The sequence below is a fragment of the Poecilia reticulata genome, unplaced genomic scaffold, assembly GCF_904066995.2.
Source record: "Poecilia reticulata unplaced genomic scaffold, P_reticulata-male-v2 Scaffold_50, whole genome shotgun sequence".
NCBI classification, from domain to species: domain Eukaryota; kingdom Metazoa; phylum Chordata; class Actinopteri; order Cyprinodontiformes; family Poeciliidae; genus Poecilia; species Poecilia reticulata.
The window spans coordinates 29,424-48,174 of record NW_027675148.1 but is presented as its reverse complement, the minus strand read 5'-3'; the positions used below and the strand labels follow the sequence as shown (position 1 = coordinate 48,174).

The 18,751-nt window shown below is 40.1% G+C and overlaps 1 long non-coding RNA gene and 1 pseudogene across 1 annotated transcript; both read left to right on the top strand.

The window, feature by feature from the left end:
• The first annotated feature begins 5,544 nt into the window (after positions 1 to 5,544).
• Positions 5,545 to 8,940, top strand: LOC145550454 (GPI-N-acetylgalactosamine transferase PGAP4-like; annotated as a pseudogene).
• A 2,616-nt stretch (positions 8,941 to 11,556) lies between these two features.
• On the top strand, positions 11,557 to 18,165 carry LOC145550453 (uncharacterized). The gene is made up of 2 exons (XR_014086348.1): positions 11,557 to 11,665; positions 17,928 to 18,165. It is a non-coding gene; the product is annotated as an uncharacterized LOC145550453 (long non-coding RNA).
• Positions 18,166 to 18,751: the final 586 nt, after the last annotated feature.

The window sequence follows — 18,751 nt, the reverse complement described above, 5'->3', positions numbered from 1 at the left end:
GAAAAGGTTTTAGTCGAAAACCGAATTTTAACTCGCACATGATGATTCACACAGGTGAAAAGCCGTTTTCATGTGGGACCTGTTTAAAAGTTTTAGTCGAAAACCGAATTTAACTCGGCACATGATGATTCACACAGGTGAAAAGCCGTTTTCATGTGTGACCTGTGGAAAACGTTTTATGCAAAAAATTGATTTAACTCGGCACATGATGATTCACAAAGATGAAAAGCCGTTTTCATTTGTGGGACCTGTGGAAAAAGTTTTAGTCGCAAATTACGTTTAACACAGCACATGATGATTCACACAGGTGAAAAGCCGTTTTATGTGGGACCTGTGGAAAAAGTTTTAGTCTAATACCGCTTTAACTCGGCACATGATGATTCACACAGGTGAAAAGCCTTTTCTTGTGTGACCTGTGGAAAAAGTTTTGTCACAAATTCCATTTAACACAGCACATGATGATTCACACAGGTGAAAAGCCGTTTTCATGTGGGACCTGTGGAAAAGGTTTTCCTCACAAACTTAGTTTAACTCAGCACATGATGATTCACACAGATGAAAAGCCGTTTTCATGTGGGACCTGTGGAAAAGGTTTTCCTCACAAACTTAGTTTAACTCAGCACATGATGATTCACACAGATGAAAAGCCGTTTTCATGTGGGACCTGTTTAAAAGGTTTTAGTCGAAAACCGACTTTAACTCGGCACATAATGATTCACACAGGGAAACGCCGTAGAACTATTTTCCATATATGTCCTATGTAGAGGTTCATATAAAACAGTGTTTCTCAACCTTTTTTGGGCCAGCGCCCCCTAGCCTTTTTCCAGGTCCCCCCCCCCCCCCCCCAAAGAATTTGTAGGATACTTTGCACTGACTATTATTTTATCATTAATATTACTATCGCCATTGTAGATGTTTTTATTTTTATTCTTGTTTCTGTATTTATCATCAAAAATAATTTCCCAGAGAACAATGTCATGGGAATAGAAATTATTTTCACAGGCATCTATGAAAAATGCAATGAACATTCAAGTTAAAATTGGTAGGCCTAACAGCAGCAAATCAGAGTGGAAAAAATATTTTTATTTTGTGCCATTTTATAGTTGTTAAATGTTTCACAAAATGACCAGATAAAAAATGTACAACATGCCAGTTTAAACTTTGAACTTTTTGCAAAACGACTGACTGAACTCTGCAACATTAAAACATGGATAGAACTGTAACTACATTAATCATAGCTCTTCTCTTCAGTGTTTCAGTTTCTGGTGGTGCAGCTCTGTGCTGCCTTCAGGAGAATGGGACATCAGAGTATCATCCATAAAATTCACCCACATGGCATTTATTGCAAACCAGAACTTTCATGAAAAACATTCCAGGTCCTTTTAATGCCATACAAATAGAGACAGAAACATGGATTATATCTTTATATAGATTGATTATAGATTAATAGTTTTACTGGACAGAAATGACAAAACAAATCTGGTTCTTAATCAAATCCTAATGAGTCAAATTGAAAGTCATGGAGTCATCAGCCTCATGACATTAACACTGACATGAAAAAAATATTGAAGAAATAAATATATCAAATCTAATTAAAAACATAAATAAGTGATAAGTTCTTTACTGTTATGTTCTGTAAGATATATTTATTCTCAGTACTAGATGTGGTCTCCACAAACCCATGACATTTCAACAATATTATTTTACCCTTTTATCTGGAAATAGTGTGTTTATTCTTGCCATACAGTCCTCTGTATTAATTATTACTCAAAAGGTCTGCCATACCAGTTTATTCCTCTGTATTTACTTTAGTTTCTTAGTTTATTCTTGCATTTTGTTCTTCATTCATTTCCATTTAGTTTCCTTTGATTAGTATTATCCTCTCTTGGTTTATTACTATGTCCACTTTAGTTTCTTTCCTGTTGCTACATTTATTTGATAATTTCAGTAATCTTCACTCATCACCTGCTGCGCTGCCTAATCGTCATGTGTTTCACATCATGTGTTGATTTTTCACTGTTCAGCGTCGGATTCTCTGTTTTTATGCCATAATTCACATCTAGTTTGTCTCTCCGTTTTATGTCCCGCTTCTCCTGTTTCAGAGTTTGCAAAATGTGCGCGTCTTTTTTTTTTAAGCCCCTAAGGTGCAGGGTGGTCGGTAAGAGTATCGATGGGGAAAAGGCAGACCCGACATAACCTTTTAAAACAACGGAAACCATTTCTGCATTCTGATTATTGAAATTTAAAAGTGCTGTGTTGTTCTATCACCCCGTTTCATACCGGACCACTTACAGCACCGTGTTTAACTCTATAAAATGAACGCTCTCTATCGTGGCATCACCCATGGAGGGATTTCTTTATTTAATGGGTTCATTTTTCAGAGGGATACAAAGTGAGGGTATCAGGATTTTAGCTACCAGTAGCAGGAGAACGGAGCTGCGCCAAGAAGCTAACAGAAGCTAACAAACACTGAATAGAAGAAGAGCTGCCATCGATACAGTTGCAGCCAAGCATGATTTAATGTTAGACAATACAGTTTACCAAGTGCTCAAAGTCTAAACTGTCATTGTTGTGCATTTAAGGTGTAAAGTTTACCTTCGACCAAACGCCCCCAAAGGCATCCCAGCGCCCCCCTTTTGTAAAAATGTCCGCCAGCGCCCCCTGCCATCCTCTGAACGCCCCCTGGGGGGCGGTACCCCGCACACGTTGAGAACTGCTAATATAAAAGATGAAACTGGAGGGCTTCTTGTCTATAAAGTGGGAAAATTGTTTAATTTTTGAATTTGTTAAATGTGATCATTGGATCTTGACATTTGCATATTGGAGATATAAAATATGAACTTCCAGGATTGATTTGTATTTTTCTGCATAGAGAGAATGAGTGGGGTGAATGAAATTTACTTTAATACATTTTTAATCCAAAATAAGATGTGCTGTTGTTACTATTAGTAGATTTTCATTAATGTTTGCAATCTGAAATTTACAGTATTAAAAATATCTTTGATAGGTTTATCTTTACAGCAAAACTAGACTGAAACTGATGTTTCAAATTATATTAACCAGTCTATATAAAAGCTTTTCAAATAAGTTGGCATGCCCTTTTACTTAGAAAATGCAATATACAATATAAACATATTTTCCTTCATTGATTGTTCTTGATTGTACAAATTATGTGTGATTATTGTCTCCAATAATTTGGTGTGTCGCTTGTCTTAGTTGCATAATTTTCTATTTTCTGCTGTGGCTGTTTTCTGTCAAAGATCACTATCTTTTTTAAGTTTTTTAAGTCTAGTTAAACTAATTTAATCTATAAACATATAAATATGCATTTTATTAAGTCCTTACAAAGTCATTTATGACTTGCATATCCTTTGACGTAAGCTAATACAAGTGAATGGACCGAACTTCACAAAGTGCTGTTCTGCAAAGTAGTTTAAAACCCTCCTGTTATGTTGCGGGTCAATTTGACCCGTTTCAAAGATTAATTTTTTTTAGAAATAGTTAGAAAAAGTTTCATGCAGAAAAAATACTTCTATTTGCCTTAATAGGTGCACTCTATGTATAAAATGAAAATGGTTCATTTTACACATTTGCAGCCCCCCCTGGGTCTATTTGTTACATCGATACTGTTCGGGTCAATTTGACCCGGCAGTCAAGTTAAAGGGTAAAAAGGTTAAAAAAATGTCCAATTCTATTTGTTTCTTTGCACCTATGAGACATATTTCACCACACACACACCACACCACACATGCATGCACACACACACACACACACACACCCACACCACACACACACCTAAACAATCACGCAAACCCACTCTTTCACTATTCTCTTTACTTCACTAGAAAGCTGCCTGAAAGCAGGTGTTCATACAACTTTTGACAGGTACCTTTCTGTTCCCCTGGACAAACTCCACCACACTGAGTGGACACTCAGTAGAAGTGGAGGGAACATAAATACTCTCTGCAAGGGAGTCCTAAACACATTACACACTGAAGGTACATGTGATATTGTCACTGTCAGAGATTAGGAAATGAGCAGCAGGGAAATAAAAAGATGAAAACCCTGGAAGCTCTGGAACTTCTGTTGATCATTCCAGGGTTGACTAGGATGGCAGTAACTCGCATTATAGACATCAAATCAGTCTTTGAGCTACTCAGGCCTTGTGTAATACAGAAAATCCTTGTTGAAATGACAAATCTAAAAGGAAGGTGAGTTTTGGAGAGAACTGGAAGGAGCTGGACCAAATGCATTACATGCATATTTGGAGGTCCTCATTCTGACCAGAGTTTATAAGTCAAAGGACGAGTCAACAGCCAGTCTAAGGGATGCAGAGACAGGCAGGGTAATATTCGGGCCATAATGTTTCTGGAGACTTTTCTCCCAGAGTAATCCGATTTGACAATCGATGGACAAGACAAACTAGCAGCTAATAGAACAGTGTGGTACATATGGGTTGTAACTTCCCCTGTTCTATAACCCAGACCCTAATGTCACAGTAGATTGAAGACTTGTGGCATTCATAAAGTTCACCCTGGCATTCAGAAGGCATATATTGCCTAAATGAGTAGCGACCCTACTCATTTAGGCAATATATGCCTTCCACACAGCTAAATATGGCATAAAAATCTGGGCAGCATGTGATGAAAAACCCAGTTTTGTTTTGAACACGCAGATTTAAACTGGAAAACCAGCTGGAGGATCATCTTCAGGACTCATTTGTCTTGATTTTAGTCAGCGGGTCAATTTGACCCAGAGCAGAAAAGTGTCTCAAGTTCAATTATAAAGATGACCCCTTCAAAAAAAATCTAAATGTAATATAAAGAAATTTACAAAAAATCACTTTCAAGAATATTGTCATTTTGTGTTTGGGTTTTTCAGTGGGCATAAAAAATTGAAAATCAAATTTTTATGTCCAAATGAGTAAATTGTCGTCATTGATCCTTTATTTGTGAGAAATAAAAAAACATCATTGCACAAATATCGATTGAAATGGTTAGTATTGGAATTAATAATCAGATACAAAAAAGTTTTGGAGGATGTTTTAGGTTTCTGACGCTATTGCATGACTAAACACTCTCCGGGTCAAATTGACCCACGAACATTATTGCTGTACCTCCGAAACAAACATAATAGGAGGGTTAAGTTAATATTTGACACATTTTCTCACACACGCTAATATATTTGGTAATCAAATAAATGACTAAACACAGAGTTTATTACTTTTAATGTGATTATTTAGTTGTTTTGGGGGATTTCTGAATAAAGAGCACAATTTGATAGAAATTATTCTGATAGTTTTTATATTGACACTGATGAACACACACACTTTTACAGCATTTTATTCAAGAATATATTGACATGAATCCATAATTTAACGTGCATTTAACATTTGAAGAAGACGAGAAAAAAAAATTGCCTTTATTTTTTGACATTTTATTGTAACAATAAACTTTGATAAATCAGACATTGTCAAACATTAGCTACATATTTTTCTTACTTTTGTTCTGCAAAAATATTACAGTATAACGGTTAACTTTGCTATGGACAGCAGAGTGGAAATAAATTCTAACAGTTAATTATTTTTATTTCATTACATTTGCTGTCTTGATACTATGGAGGAATTCAAAGGTGCTAAACTCATGAATTAAGAGACGATACACAAAACTCCATTCTCTCCGGCTCACCGACAACCAGGAAGACATTTAATGCACATCTGCGGCATCACACATTACATGTTCATCATCTCATTTTCATCATCTCAGAATCCAAAATGTCTACTTTTGCTTCTGGCTTCGAGCATTTATACCGTTTCAGTTTGCTATTGTGTATTGGAAACTGTCTGACCAATGGCATTCTGAATCTTGCTTCTGGCTCTGTTTTACATTGAGTGTGTTATGGAAGTTCCGAGAATTCTGGGTTTGACCTCGTGGAAGTTAAATCTGCTCCTTCAGAGGACCATTAGTCAGATTGTTAGTTATTATCTGTCCAAACAGACATCCTTTCCATGTTCTGTTTTCGCTCCATTTGCGTGCAACGCACAATGGAAGGAAAAGAGACACACCAAAATCTTCTGCAATAACAACTCAATAATATTTCGGCTCCGACATAATGAAAAGACACTTGCTAGGAATTCCTTCCACAACAACTTACTGGGTCAGATTGACCCGGACATTCGACATAATACATTCCTTTTCAGTAAAACATATCTTAATGTGAATTAACATAACTTTTAACTATTAATATAATTATATTCTTCTACAATACATTAGAACTTTATAACGAGATATTTCACCTAAAAATACACAAAACGTGCCCCCTTCACTTCCGGATTGCAATGTCAGTCTCATACCATTTCCAAATAATAGCCGACCCCCACAGTCAGCTATCAGCTGACTGTGGGGGTCGGCGATGTGCCAAGGTGCTGCTTTGCGACGTGGAGAGCGGCCCGGAGGAAAACCAGGACGCAAAGCTGCTGGAGGGTCATTTCAAGGTCATACGGCGTTCAACTCAAGAGCAGCAAGCCAACAGGGAGTCACCCAACACCTTCGAGAGGGAGAAGAGGGATTACATGTTCTGCCTTTGCCAGGGATGGGAGCTGGTCAAGCCCAAGAACATGATCCTCCTGGAGGACGACGCTCTACCTGGAGAGGAGTTCTTCACAGTGGTTAAGGATCTGCTTTCTCGCCGGTTTGCCTTCCACACGCTGTACATCAAGCTGTATCACCCTGAAAGGCTGCAGCGCTACTGGAACCCCGAGCCGTATCGCATCCTGGAGTGGGTGGGGCTCGGTTTGGTGGGGGCAACCGCGCTCCTCCTCTCAATCCCTAACTGTAACCCCTGCTCCCTCTCCTTCACTCTATCGGCCAACCACCTCGTCTTCTTCACCCTCTACTTTATGGTGGCCGCCGAGCTGATAGGAAGGCACTACCTCTTGGAGGTGCGGAGAATCTCCCGCAGCTCTACGCCGTCTCCCCGGCAACCGAGTGCTGCACCCCAGCCATGCTTTTCCCCGGCAACGCCTCGCTAAGGGTGGCGGACTTCCTGGATGGCTCGTTCTGCTACAAAGGGAACGCCAAGGATATGGTTCTGTACCGCAAGGCCAGGACCACTCTCGGAGAAAGAGCGCACAGCGTGGAACCCAACCTCGTCACGCACATCGGGGCCTATTCCTCAGTCAGACCCAACCCATCCAGGCCCAAACTCCTCTAAAAAAACACTTCACTGCAAAAAGTGTTTTTTGGTCTAGTTTTTGGTGCAGATATATTAGTACACTTAAAATAATACAAGTTATAAGAAACTTTTCATCAAGATAAAGTGGCTTATTTTAGCTCAGTAATTTCTTAACATTCCTCTGGCAGATTATTTGACTGATAACATAGGAAAAACGTCTTGGTATGCACTGAAACAAAGAATTGAGCTCCAGCTTATAAAAAATGTAGTTAATTTGTTACATATAATCACATTAAGTTTTCCAAACTATAAAATAACTTAAAATATTTACGTGTATTAACTTAATTTGATTACATGTAACAAATTAACTCTTTTTTTTTAAGTTGAATCTTTTCAGTGTAAGTGAACTACTACTTTTTTTTGTCAATATTAAGGAATTATTTTCTTAAAACGTGCACCTATTTATTGCAGAAAATGTACTTGTGAGCTAGTGTGGTCTTATTTCAAGTGTACTAAGATATTTGTTCTAAAAATGATTGTGAAGATGTGTTTTTAGTGTCGGGTTCACTTTTTTCTGTCACATCATGAAGGCAGAACATGTTGATTTTTGGTTTGGAAATGTTAATGAATGTTTAGACAGGTTTACTGAGTTTTACTTTACTTTACTCACTCTTTTCCACCTGAGTTGCACTTTTAGTTTGAGCTGCCTTCACCAGTTTCTGTCTTTTGTATTAAGTTAGTTTTAGGTGGGAAAAATAAAATAAAGTAAAAGCTGCCAGTTGCATAGAAAGCAATACAACTGAATGGGGTGGCTTTAATTGTTTTCCATATTTAAAAACATGACAAAGGTGATTAGCTTTTCAAATGGGTTTTGGTATTTTTTATTATTATTTACCCAGATTTTTGGATACGTATGATTGCTACGGGATGTTTTATATTCACTTTAAAAACTGACAAATTAAAAAGGTTTTTCTAAAATTTTACTATAATCTATTAGAAGAAATGAGGTTGTGGGAATCTGTTAAATATCATCTACAGGCAGCAGGTCATCAGGAGTTATTTTGGCTTGATCTGGGTTCTTAATTTGAAATATTTCCTTAGGTCAGTTGGCCCAAAAAGTTAACAATGGCAAAGTTTAAACTTATGATTTTAATGACAACTTCACTTGCAAGGACCACGCCACAAAGATATATGATTAAAGATTTATTGATGAAGGGATGAATGATCTTGGTCATTGGGAGAATAATGGCGAGTTTGAGAAGTGAAGATTCTGCGTGGGGGTTTGGTCTTCGGGAAACCTGTGTCCATTTTGTTTTATAGCCTTGGCTTTGCAGATTTATTTGCTTTGCTTTATTTTTAAAATTGAATGAGAAAAAAAATATGGATCTCCTGATGCTGGAAATCTTTGGGAATCTGTTCATTTAACTTGTTCATTTTGAGCTGATGATTTGAACACAGAACCTCTTTGAAAGAGGAATATTTTTTTGATTTTCTTACAGTTTGTCTGCAGACTGGATGAGTTTTAAACATATCTTTACAGTTTATATGTGGTTGTCCAACATGTTTCTGGTAAAAGTTTTATAACTGATTAAAAGGAAGCCATCTTAAACAGCAGATGTTTTTAGACTTAAACTGCTGTCAGAATGCTGTAAAACCAAACATATCGGGGTTAGCTGTATATTGTACAACTATATAAATGAGAAACACAATTTTTTAGTGAAAAAAACCTTAAGAGAAAAATAAACCCAATTACTGTGCAGGATCTCATCTCATGTTTCCGTTTCTGTAATTAGATTTTTCTTATAAGCTTTACAAAGCAGAGCAAATCACCGATTTCACTGATTCTTTAACTGATGTTAGTGAATGTATGAATGCCTGTACTTCTCAATCTGCTGCTGAAGTGACTAAACAAATAAGATAAAACTGTACCTTTTCACAAGTTCTTGGATTAAATCACTGCTTTTATTGTGCAGAGGCAAACAGAGGTGAATAGATCTGATGTTGGGCTGAATTCCCATTACAACCTGTTGAGTTTTTCTGTCTTACTGCCCAAGAGTCCTGGTTTAGCAAAGGGATTGCACCAAAATGCTGAACTTCAATTGCCACCAATCCACTGACCCCTCAGTGTCACTGAATGTGCCTTAGATGTGCTACCCATGGACTTGCTTGGTTATTTTTTAACCTTTATGAACCTCAAGTGAATTATTCATTTGTTACTTTGAAGACAAATGGGTAGATACAAGCGGCCATTTCCTCCAGTGAAGCCGCCGCTAACCATTTACAAAGTAAGCTAACTGTTAACATGTCCCACTCGGTCATCAAGGGATCCTCAGCTTCATGGACTCAATCCTCAGTTTGATGGTAGATCACCTTAGTATATCCATAATTGATCTGCTGCCCGCTCCTGGCACGTTTTTTTATCCCTGACATATTTCAAGCAGGCTTTGAATAAGATTTCCGTAAAGTAACTTACCTTATAACAAACACAGCGATTTCAAACATGGCGCTCCTGCAGCCTACTCGTCCACTCTTGCCCATCATCAACAGGTCGGCGCCAAAGTAACAGGCCTCAGTCAACACAGAGATGATCTCTGTTGGATCCAGTGGCGATTCTAGACCTAATTTAGGGGGGCTTTAGCACCCCTGAATAGGGTTGCCATCCATCCTGTAAAATACGGAGTCATCCCATATTTGGCCTTTGAATGTGCATCCTGTAATGAACCGTACATGGTGGTCGGCCCACATGGGTTTGTCTATTTAGGGCCCAGGTAGGCCCCACGTAGGCTGTGGCCCTAGATGGGCAAACCCATGTGGGGCCACCATGGAGCCAACAGACAAACCTTTATGGGACCCATATATCAGCCCTCCTTTCCCCCACATGGGGCCCACCTAGGCATGCTGGCAGGGCTTAAGGGGTAAGCTTGCTATAACTTTGTGCAAAGGTTTATCACAGGACTTTTAAGAGTCTCAGGGTAGCTTCATATGTTAAAACTAAGCAAAATGAACATATTAAAAGTATTCACAACCTCATAAAAGTTTTGGCACCCTGGTCAATTTTGATGTTTATGAGGTCAGAAACAACAGACATTAGGTTGTTGTTGTTGTTGTGCTATTAGCTAGCTGCTAGCTAACTATTTTGCTAGCAACACAAGATAACTGAAAAGCTTCTTCCCTGTATCGTTAATGATATCAGTCATTCTTCAGCATTGCTTATGCAATAGGGGCAGATCGCTCGTCCAAAACGAATCAACTCCATAATCGATATATGTCAGATCTTCTATTTTCCTTTGCTGTATAATGTACATTGCATTTATTCCAGTTAGGCAAATGTATCTTGAAGGAGAATATCACTTAAATTCATTAAGAATTAATTTAGAATAAAAAAAAAACTCATCCTGAATTACCATGATAGATATAATGTATGTAATAAAAGTGTCATTAATGAAGGGGAAAAAAGTCGATCCAGACTTTAAGTACGTTTAGGGTCTGGTAAAGATGCAATTAAATATTTTCCCAAAATATTCAATAAAAAAAAAACACCAGTTAATCAAAATAAATTTTTAATAAAAATTTTGGAATTGTAATTATTTCCTTTTTTTTCTTTTTTTTTTTTTTTTTTTACAAAAAGTTTTGTTTAAAAATGTTTTTTTAATTAATAAGTAATTTTGTCTCGTGAACTTAAAATGTTATTTGCCAAACGTAAACTTCTATTTGCACACACCAGAAATCTTTTTGTTGTAATTTTATGATGTCATGTGAGAATCACAAGCAAAACTTTGAGTCACAAACAAAAACATAGAATAGCAAGAAAAGATTCCTGACAATAAGTTTGTTTTCCAAATAATTTTTTCACTTCATGAGCAAAAATGTGTGATTTTAATATTTTAAAGAGTTTTTAAGCAAAACCCAGAAGGCTTTTCTCATGGTGACATGCATTAACAATTAATTTTTTTCTAAAAAGATATGCTGTACTGTTTCTAACTTTCCACAATAAATACAACAACCGGTATTAAGTTTATTCATTAAGTTAAGAGTACTATTTAATCCTGTATATCCAAACCAACACGTATGTACGGGAAAGAGAGATACTACTTAGTGAGCTTAGTAGTAATAAAAATAAGTTAGTTATAAGAGAATTGTTTCAGAGTTCATCAGGAAATATAGCTTTTGATAGAATTTTTTTAATTTTCTTAGAAGAACGAGGAGGCTATGAGCTTCTTATCCATACTCCAACCTGGAAGGTGGCGGTAATGCACCTTAAAGTTGTTTGCCAACCGCCAGAAAAAGACGAGAAGAAGACGAGAAACAAGATGGCGAATGGTTTGTTTTGTTGAATTTTCGAGAGTTTGTATAAACGAGTTTATCAACAGCATTTGACTGCTGTGAAGAAACATTCACAGAGTTTAAAGAAATCATCAAGAGGAAGAGATGGATGATCAACGCAGACTGCTGGATTTCTCCCGGAAGCCCAAGATAATCTTATACCGAATAGGTAAGAACGCCAGCGTTGGATTCAGGTTACCGCAGTGAAGTTAGTTTCAGTTGGTATTCGATATTCGAGCTCCGGGGAGTAGCGGCGTTTAGCTAAAGGTTGATCCGATTTATGAACGCTAATGTCGGCCGGCGGTTCTCCACCGCTTCCCGGGCCGACATTAGCGTTCATAAATCGAATCAACCTTTAGCTAACGCCGCTACTCCCGGAGCTCGAATATCGAATATCCAACTTGAAACTAACTTCACTGCGGTTTCAGGTTAAGGTTTGAATGTATGAAGCTTCTGCATGAGGGTCATTATAGTAACCGTTCCCCTCCTGTATAAATGTTTTATATCAGATAAAAGAACGCAAACTCACAACTACGCTGTGAGAATGGATTATTTATGTAGAGAGAAAATGGAACCAGTTATCTTTCTTAGGGCTCTCCTCCTTTAACTGCTGAGACTTAATTTCATAAACGGGAGAAATATGAAGAACAATTCAGCAAAAGGCTAGTAAAGCAAATGTTTCACGCAACAGGGCTGGTGTCGCTGTAACAGGATACAGGATACAACAAGTTAAAATAACGAGGCAGACACAACTCCGTATTTCTAAAATCATCCTGGAAACTGTACTGTTTATTGTTTCTATAATGAACAGTTTCTTTTTATCCTTCCACATAAAGGCACAGCTGGTCTTTATATGAACCTGTGGCCGACGGGTGCAAATACGCAGCAACAGACAAAACAAGCAAACAAAAAAAGAGATGCAAAGAAATGAAATGCAGCAAACAAGAAGAGATGACGCAAACAAAAAGCAAATGAAATGCAGCAAACAAAAGAAAAGATGCAAACAAAAAGTGCTGAAAGCGGAAGTGCTCCAGACCACTAGAGGGAGTCGAACAAAAAAACAGCTGTGTCCAAATTTAGGGTCTGCATCCTTTAAAACGGGTGTTCAGAAAAGCAGCAATGGCAGCAAATTTATTATTTTTTTTTGCTGTATTACACAAAATGATTTTTTTACAATATTTTTTCGGCGAGAATGTTGATGTATAGATCTCAGATATCTTCTCGGTTCATCAAAAATCACCTAATTGCAATATTGCTCAGACGTTTTCGGAGATGTCTGCTCCCGCTGCATTAACAGCAGCTCCCCTCGCCAGCTGTCAGGTGACCGGGCGCTCCAGGTTCGGTACACCGAGAGAGAACGCACGTCTCCCGGCAATCGTTTTAAAAACTCCCGGTAGTTTCCCCCTATGAGTGGAGGCGGAACACAGATATTAGCCTGTAAAAATTTTTGGTTCACTAAAGTATTAATTTATTTCTGAGCAAATCGGTTTGACTAATTAAACTAAGAATTAAAACATAATAGTTTTATTTAACTGTAATGTCTTACTTCCTGAGATCTAGAGAGTATTTGAAAATGAATAATTTGCTTACATTCCTTGCTATACGTTTAAACATTTTAGAATCAAACAGATTTCTTTTTTAGTATGGAACAGCCTTATCACAAAAGGTGAAGAATACAGAAAAAACGAGTAAAAAACTACCTTCGAGTCCGTTTTTTTCCTTAGCACTCTGTGCTTCACGTTGTCACGGTTGCTAAGCAACATAACGCAAGATGGAGGCTAGGCAGCTAGCTGAAGGCTACAGCTTCTCTCTTCTGGTCGTCCTATTCGTGGCCTTCGAAGGACCCGTCTTCCGTAGACCGGGCCGTTTCTCACATAGACATAATAAAAGGACAGACGCCTAATGGACCGCTCTCGTCTTATCAATACATATTAATTATATAAATATAGACAGAAATAAATAAATGATTAATATCTGAATAATATTATGCTGTGGCGGATACAATGTATATATTTCACACCAGAATGTATGCTTTTATTTTGAAGGAGAGAAGGTGAGGTGTGAAGTGACCAACGGTTGTGGTTCATTCCATTTTTGGTTGTATGTTGGAAGACATTGAGAATTAAACAAGACTCAAATCTTTTTCGTCTTTTTCTGCTGACTTCCACATTGGTGACCCCGAACATCTGGACATGTTTTTTAACGGAATCTCACCAGATGCTGCCGCCGCTTCTCCGCCAGCTGTGGTTTCGGACCCAGTTTCTTGCCAGGCGGCCGTTGCTCCAACCGCCGCTTCCGTTTTTGCTGCCGTTATCAAGCTCCCAGAGTTCTGGCAACACGATCCAGAACCATGGTTCCAACATGTGGAAGCCCAGTTCCATCTCTGTGGGATAACCACAGATGAGACCAAGTACTTCCATGTAGTTGCTGCATTGGATTCCGTTTCAACACGCCGTCTGATGGGTCTGCTGAGGAACCCACCAACCGCTAACAAATACGGCGCTCTCAAGGAGAATCTGCTTCGGCTCTACCAAATGTCAGACGCGGAGCGGGCCGATCGCTTGCTCTCTCTGAATGGCTTGGGGGATCGCAAACCCTCCGAGCTGATGGAGAACATGCTGGCATTACTTGGCTCGGAGATGTTTCTTTCCTTTTTACACATCTGTTTCTGCGCCAGCTTCCCCACCTGTTCGCACCGCGCTGGCCAGCTCCCCGCTGATCCGGACCAAGGATTATCGCTCCCTGGCTGAAGAAGCGGACCGGATTTTGTTGGCTTCCAGGCACCACAGTGTGAATGCACTTCTACCAGTTGTGACACATGGAGAGTCGGAGCCTTTTGACGCCGTGGCTGCGGTGACAGAGCGACGGAAGGACGACGTTCTCTGTTTCTACCATCGCCGGTTTGGAGTGAAGGCGAAGCGCTGCATTCCTCCGTGTTCGTTCGTGCGTCAGGGAAACGACAGAGTCGGCGCTCGCTAGCAGCTGTGTGTGCCGGCAGCTCGGACAAGCTGCTTTTCATCATGGATGAGGTCTCGGGACGGCGTTTCCTGGTGGACTCGGGTGCACAGCGGGCATCATGCCAGGTTTCGGCAGCGGACGTTTTGTGCAAAGTAACGGACGCCACTGGACGCGGCTAACGGCACCCCGATTCGCACTTTTGGCTCGAGGTTGGTGACTGTGTGTTTCAACGGACGTCAGTTTCAGTGGGACTTTGTGATAGCTTTCTGTGTCTTACCTATTTGGGTGCAGATTTTTGTGTGCTTTTAGGTTATTGGGGCATGTTGCTAATAGCTGCTTAATAGATGCTGTGTCTTTTGATACATACCCCTGTAAACTTGGCGGTCCCAGCCAACGACCTCTCGCCAACATGCTTGCCACAGGTGATGAGTATCAGCGTCTGTTAGCAGAGTTCGCATCTTTAACGGTTTCACATTTTCTGCTACCGTGGCTAAGCATGGAGTGAGCATTGTATAACTACAGTCGGTTCCACCGGTTTTTGCGCGAGCGCGCCGCCTAGACACCGCTAAGTTAGCGATAGCAAAGGAGGAGTTTGCAACATGGAGCGTCTTGGCATTGTACGGCGCTCCAAAAGTCCATGGGCATCTCCATTGCACATGGTTCCAAAGCAGACGGGGGTTGGCAACCCTGTGGGGATTTTCGGCACCTTAACAACGCAACCAGTAATGACAGGTACCCAATTCCTCACATTCAGGACTTTTCTGCCCGCCTGGCTGGAGCAACCGTGTTCTCTAAGGTGGACTTGGTGCGAGCAGTGGTGCAACTACATATTATTCAGGTGGATGCGAAAACATAGATCGGCGCCCCCCCCACCACCCAACCTCCCGAGGGAAGGTTCGTCAGGGTGAAGGAGCGATGCTCCACCCCCCCCCCCCCCAGGCGAGATACGTGAAGGGAAGGGTAAAATTCGCTACATTTACCTCGTTATGTGCGCGAGGTGAAGGAGCGTTACACGCGCCGAAGTGTATGGGAAACAATCATCGGCGCGCCGCCCCCTCCAGACGGGGTTTTGGCGCCCCCTCTGGTGCTGCGCCCCTATGCGTTGCATACCCTGCATACCCACTTTTTGCGCCACTGGGTGCGAGGCTACCATCAGGTTCCAGTCCATCCTTTAGATGTACCCAAAACTGCAGTTATCACGCCTTTTGGTCTTTTTGAGTTTTTACGGTGCCCTTCGGTCTTAAAGGCACAGCGCAGGACTTTCCAGCGGCTTATGGATTCGGTCCTGCAGGGTATGCCGTTTTGTTCGTCTATTTGGACGACATTGATGGCTAGTCCCTCTGCGGAAAGAACTCATGGTGCACCTTCGGCAGCTGTTTGTTAGGCTCAGTGAGCATGCCTGATCGTGAACCAGCTAAATGCCAATTTGGGACTGCTGCTGTGAGTTTCTGGGACACAAAGTGTCTTCTCAAGGGGCGGTTCCCTGCCTGCAAAGGTTGAAGCAGTTTCCGATTTTCCCCGCCCTCCTCAGTGAAGCCCCTGCAGGAGTTTTTGGGTATGATTAACTTTTATAACCGTTTCATCCCACGGGCAGCTCACCTCATGCACCCCTTGTATGAGGCACTTAGAGGCAAAAAAGGGGACCAGCAGATTGAGTGGACCCCCGAGAGGGTGCAGACATTCGATGATGCCAAGAAGGCCTTGGCTAATGCTGCGTTTTTGGCCCATCCATCTCCAGTTGCTCCTGTGGCTATTACAACTGACGCCTCTGATTATGCAGTTGGGCAGTTTGTGAGCAATGGGTAGATGGTGCTGGCAACCCCTCGCTTTTTTTAGCAGGAAACTGTGGGATGCTGAAAAAAAATATAGCACCTTTGACAGGAACTGCTTGCCCTTTTTCTGGCAACACGCCATTTCCGCTTCATGTTGGAGGGCAGGGACTTTACTGCTTTTGTTGACCACAAGCCTCTCACTTTTGCTATGGCAAAAGTTTCTGAACCCTGGTCGGCTCGGCAACAGCGGCATTTATCTGCCATTTCAGAGTTCACTACTGACATTCAGCATGTAGCTGGCAAGAATAATCTGGTGGCTGACTGTCTGTCCAGACCAAGGGTTGCTTCTGTGCATTTAGGTGTGGACTACCTCGCCATGGCCACAGACCAACTGACCGACTGACCGACCCAGATATTCTGGCCTTTAAAGCAGCTGAATCCAGTTTGCATTTAGAGGAGGTCTCCTTTCATGAGTGTGGCACAACCCTTCTTTGCGATGTCTCGACTGGCAAACCTCGGCCTTTGGTCCCTTCTAGTTGGCGTCGGCGGGTTTTTGAGGCAGTTCATTCCCTTTCACACCCAGGCGTCAAAGCTTCTGTTAAACTGGTAGGGGCAAAGTTTGTGTGGCCGGGACTCCGTAAAGGTGTACGGACATGGGCGGTTTCCTGTTTGGCTTGCCAGCGTGCCAAGTGAAGTAAATAATAGCCATTGCCATCTGTGTAAACTTTTCTGGTGAATGTTATAACGTGTAATATTATTATTTTTATTATATTGTTTCATTTCTATAATAGGCTCTTGTATCAGATATCTAAGTCAGTGTTAGAAAATAACTGAAACTTAAAAAAAAAAATCTCAATTAGCTTTCAAAGCGGGGACTGAACACCAAGTACTATAGCACTATACCAGCTAGCATTAGCTGATATTCACTGGTGGACATAAATACAGTAAAGTAATATTCTAATCGCACAATATACACAATATTATGTCCATCTTACTTGCGAAACGTTGTCTGTCAAGCCCTCATGTCAATAGTCCGTCGACCTGATCAACAATATCCTGCGGTGCTGAGGCATCTTCTGCTGTTTTGGTCCAGCACAGCAGGAGGGTCTTTGTTTGCGTCTCTTTTTTTGCTTGCTACATTTTATTTGCTTTTTGTTTCCGTCATCTCTTCTTGTTTGCTGTATTTCATTTGTTTGCGTCTCTTTCTTTGTTTGCATGTTTTCTCTGTTGCTAAGCATTATCATTATTCTTAGCAGTAAAATAGAAAAGGTCTGGTGAAAGCCCAGTGCATGCTGGTCCTGTACCAGTCCCTAAACTTACAGAAAATGGACAAACTGTCAAGATTCTGGGTTCTTGGGTTAGGATTTTTTTTTAAGTAAAGAAACAAAAAATATAAAATAAACAATTAACATGAAACTGAACTCAAAGTTCAAAGTAATAAAAATAAAAAGTTAATTGCTCCAACATAGAAAATATTAGAAATAATACTAGAAAATTATTTTTAAACAATAACGATCATGCCTGGAGTGAATAAATTAATCAGAAATATTTAATTTGGTAATTTTCCAAATGTCAGCTGAATGTCTGCACTCTTGAATTTTCAGATGTGTTTATTTGGTGATTTCTGTCTTAAATGATGAAAGTCTGTTAATTACTTCAGTAACGTTAACAATTCCTCTTTTTTTCTGTTTTCCTCTCCAGATTGCCTGCAACATAACGTTTATGAGAACGAGATGTATAACCAGGAGAGGAGATCCAATCTGGACCAGGACGAGGTAGAACCTCTGCAGGTGAAACAAGAAAAAGAAGAGCCAGAAGATCAACATATAAAAGAAGAGCAGCAGGATCTAGAATGTCAACAAATAAAAGTGGAAGAGAAAGAAGTTTACTCCAGTCAGGGTGAAGAACAGCCTGAATTAAAACAGGAGACTGATACCTGCATGGTGGTTCCTGTTTATGAACAAACAAACCAAACTGAATCAGAACCAAACAAGGAGCAGGTCATCTTCCAGGAAACTGCTGAAGCTGAGAAGCAAAATCAGAATAGAAGAAAACCTTTCTCCTGTGTGACCTGTAAAAAGCTTTTTGCTTGCAAATATTCTCTTGATGCTCATATGATGATTCACACAGATGAAAAGCCGTTTTCATGTGGGACCTGTGGAAAAAGTTTTAGTCGAAAAATTGGTTTAACTCGGCACATGATGATTCACACAGATGAAAAGCCGTTTTCATGTGGGACCTGTGGAAAAAGTTTTAGTCAAAAAATTGGTTTAACTCGGCACATGATGATTCACACAGATGAAAAGCCGTTTTCATGTGGGACCTGTGGAAAAAGTTTTAGTCAAAAAATTGGTTTAACTCGGCACATGATGATTCACACAGATGAAAAGCCGTTTTCATGTGGGACCTGTGGAAAAAGTTTTAGTCTAAAACCGGCTTTAACTCGGCACATGATGATTCACACAGATGAAAAGCCGTTTTCATGTGGGACCTGTGGAAAAAGTTTTAGTCAAAAAATTGGTTTA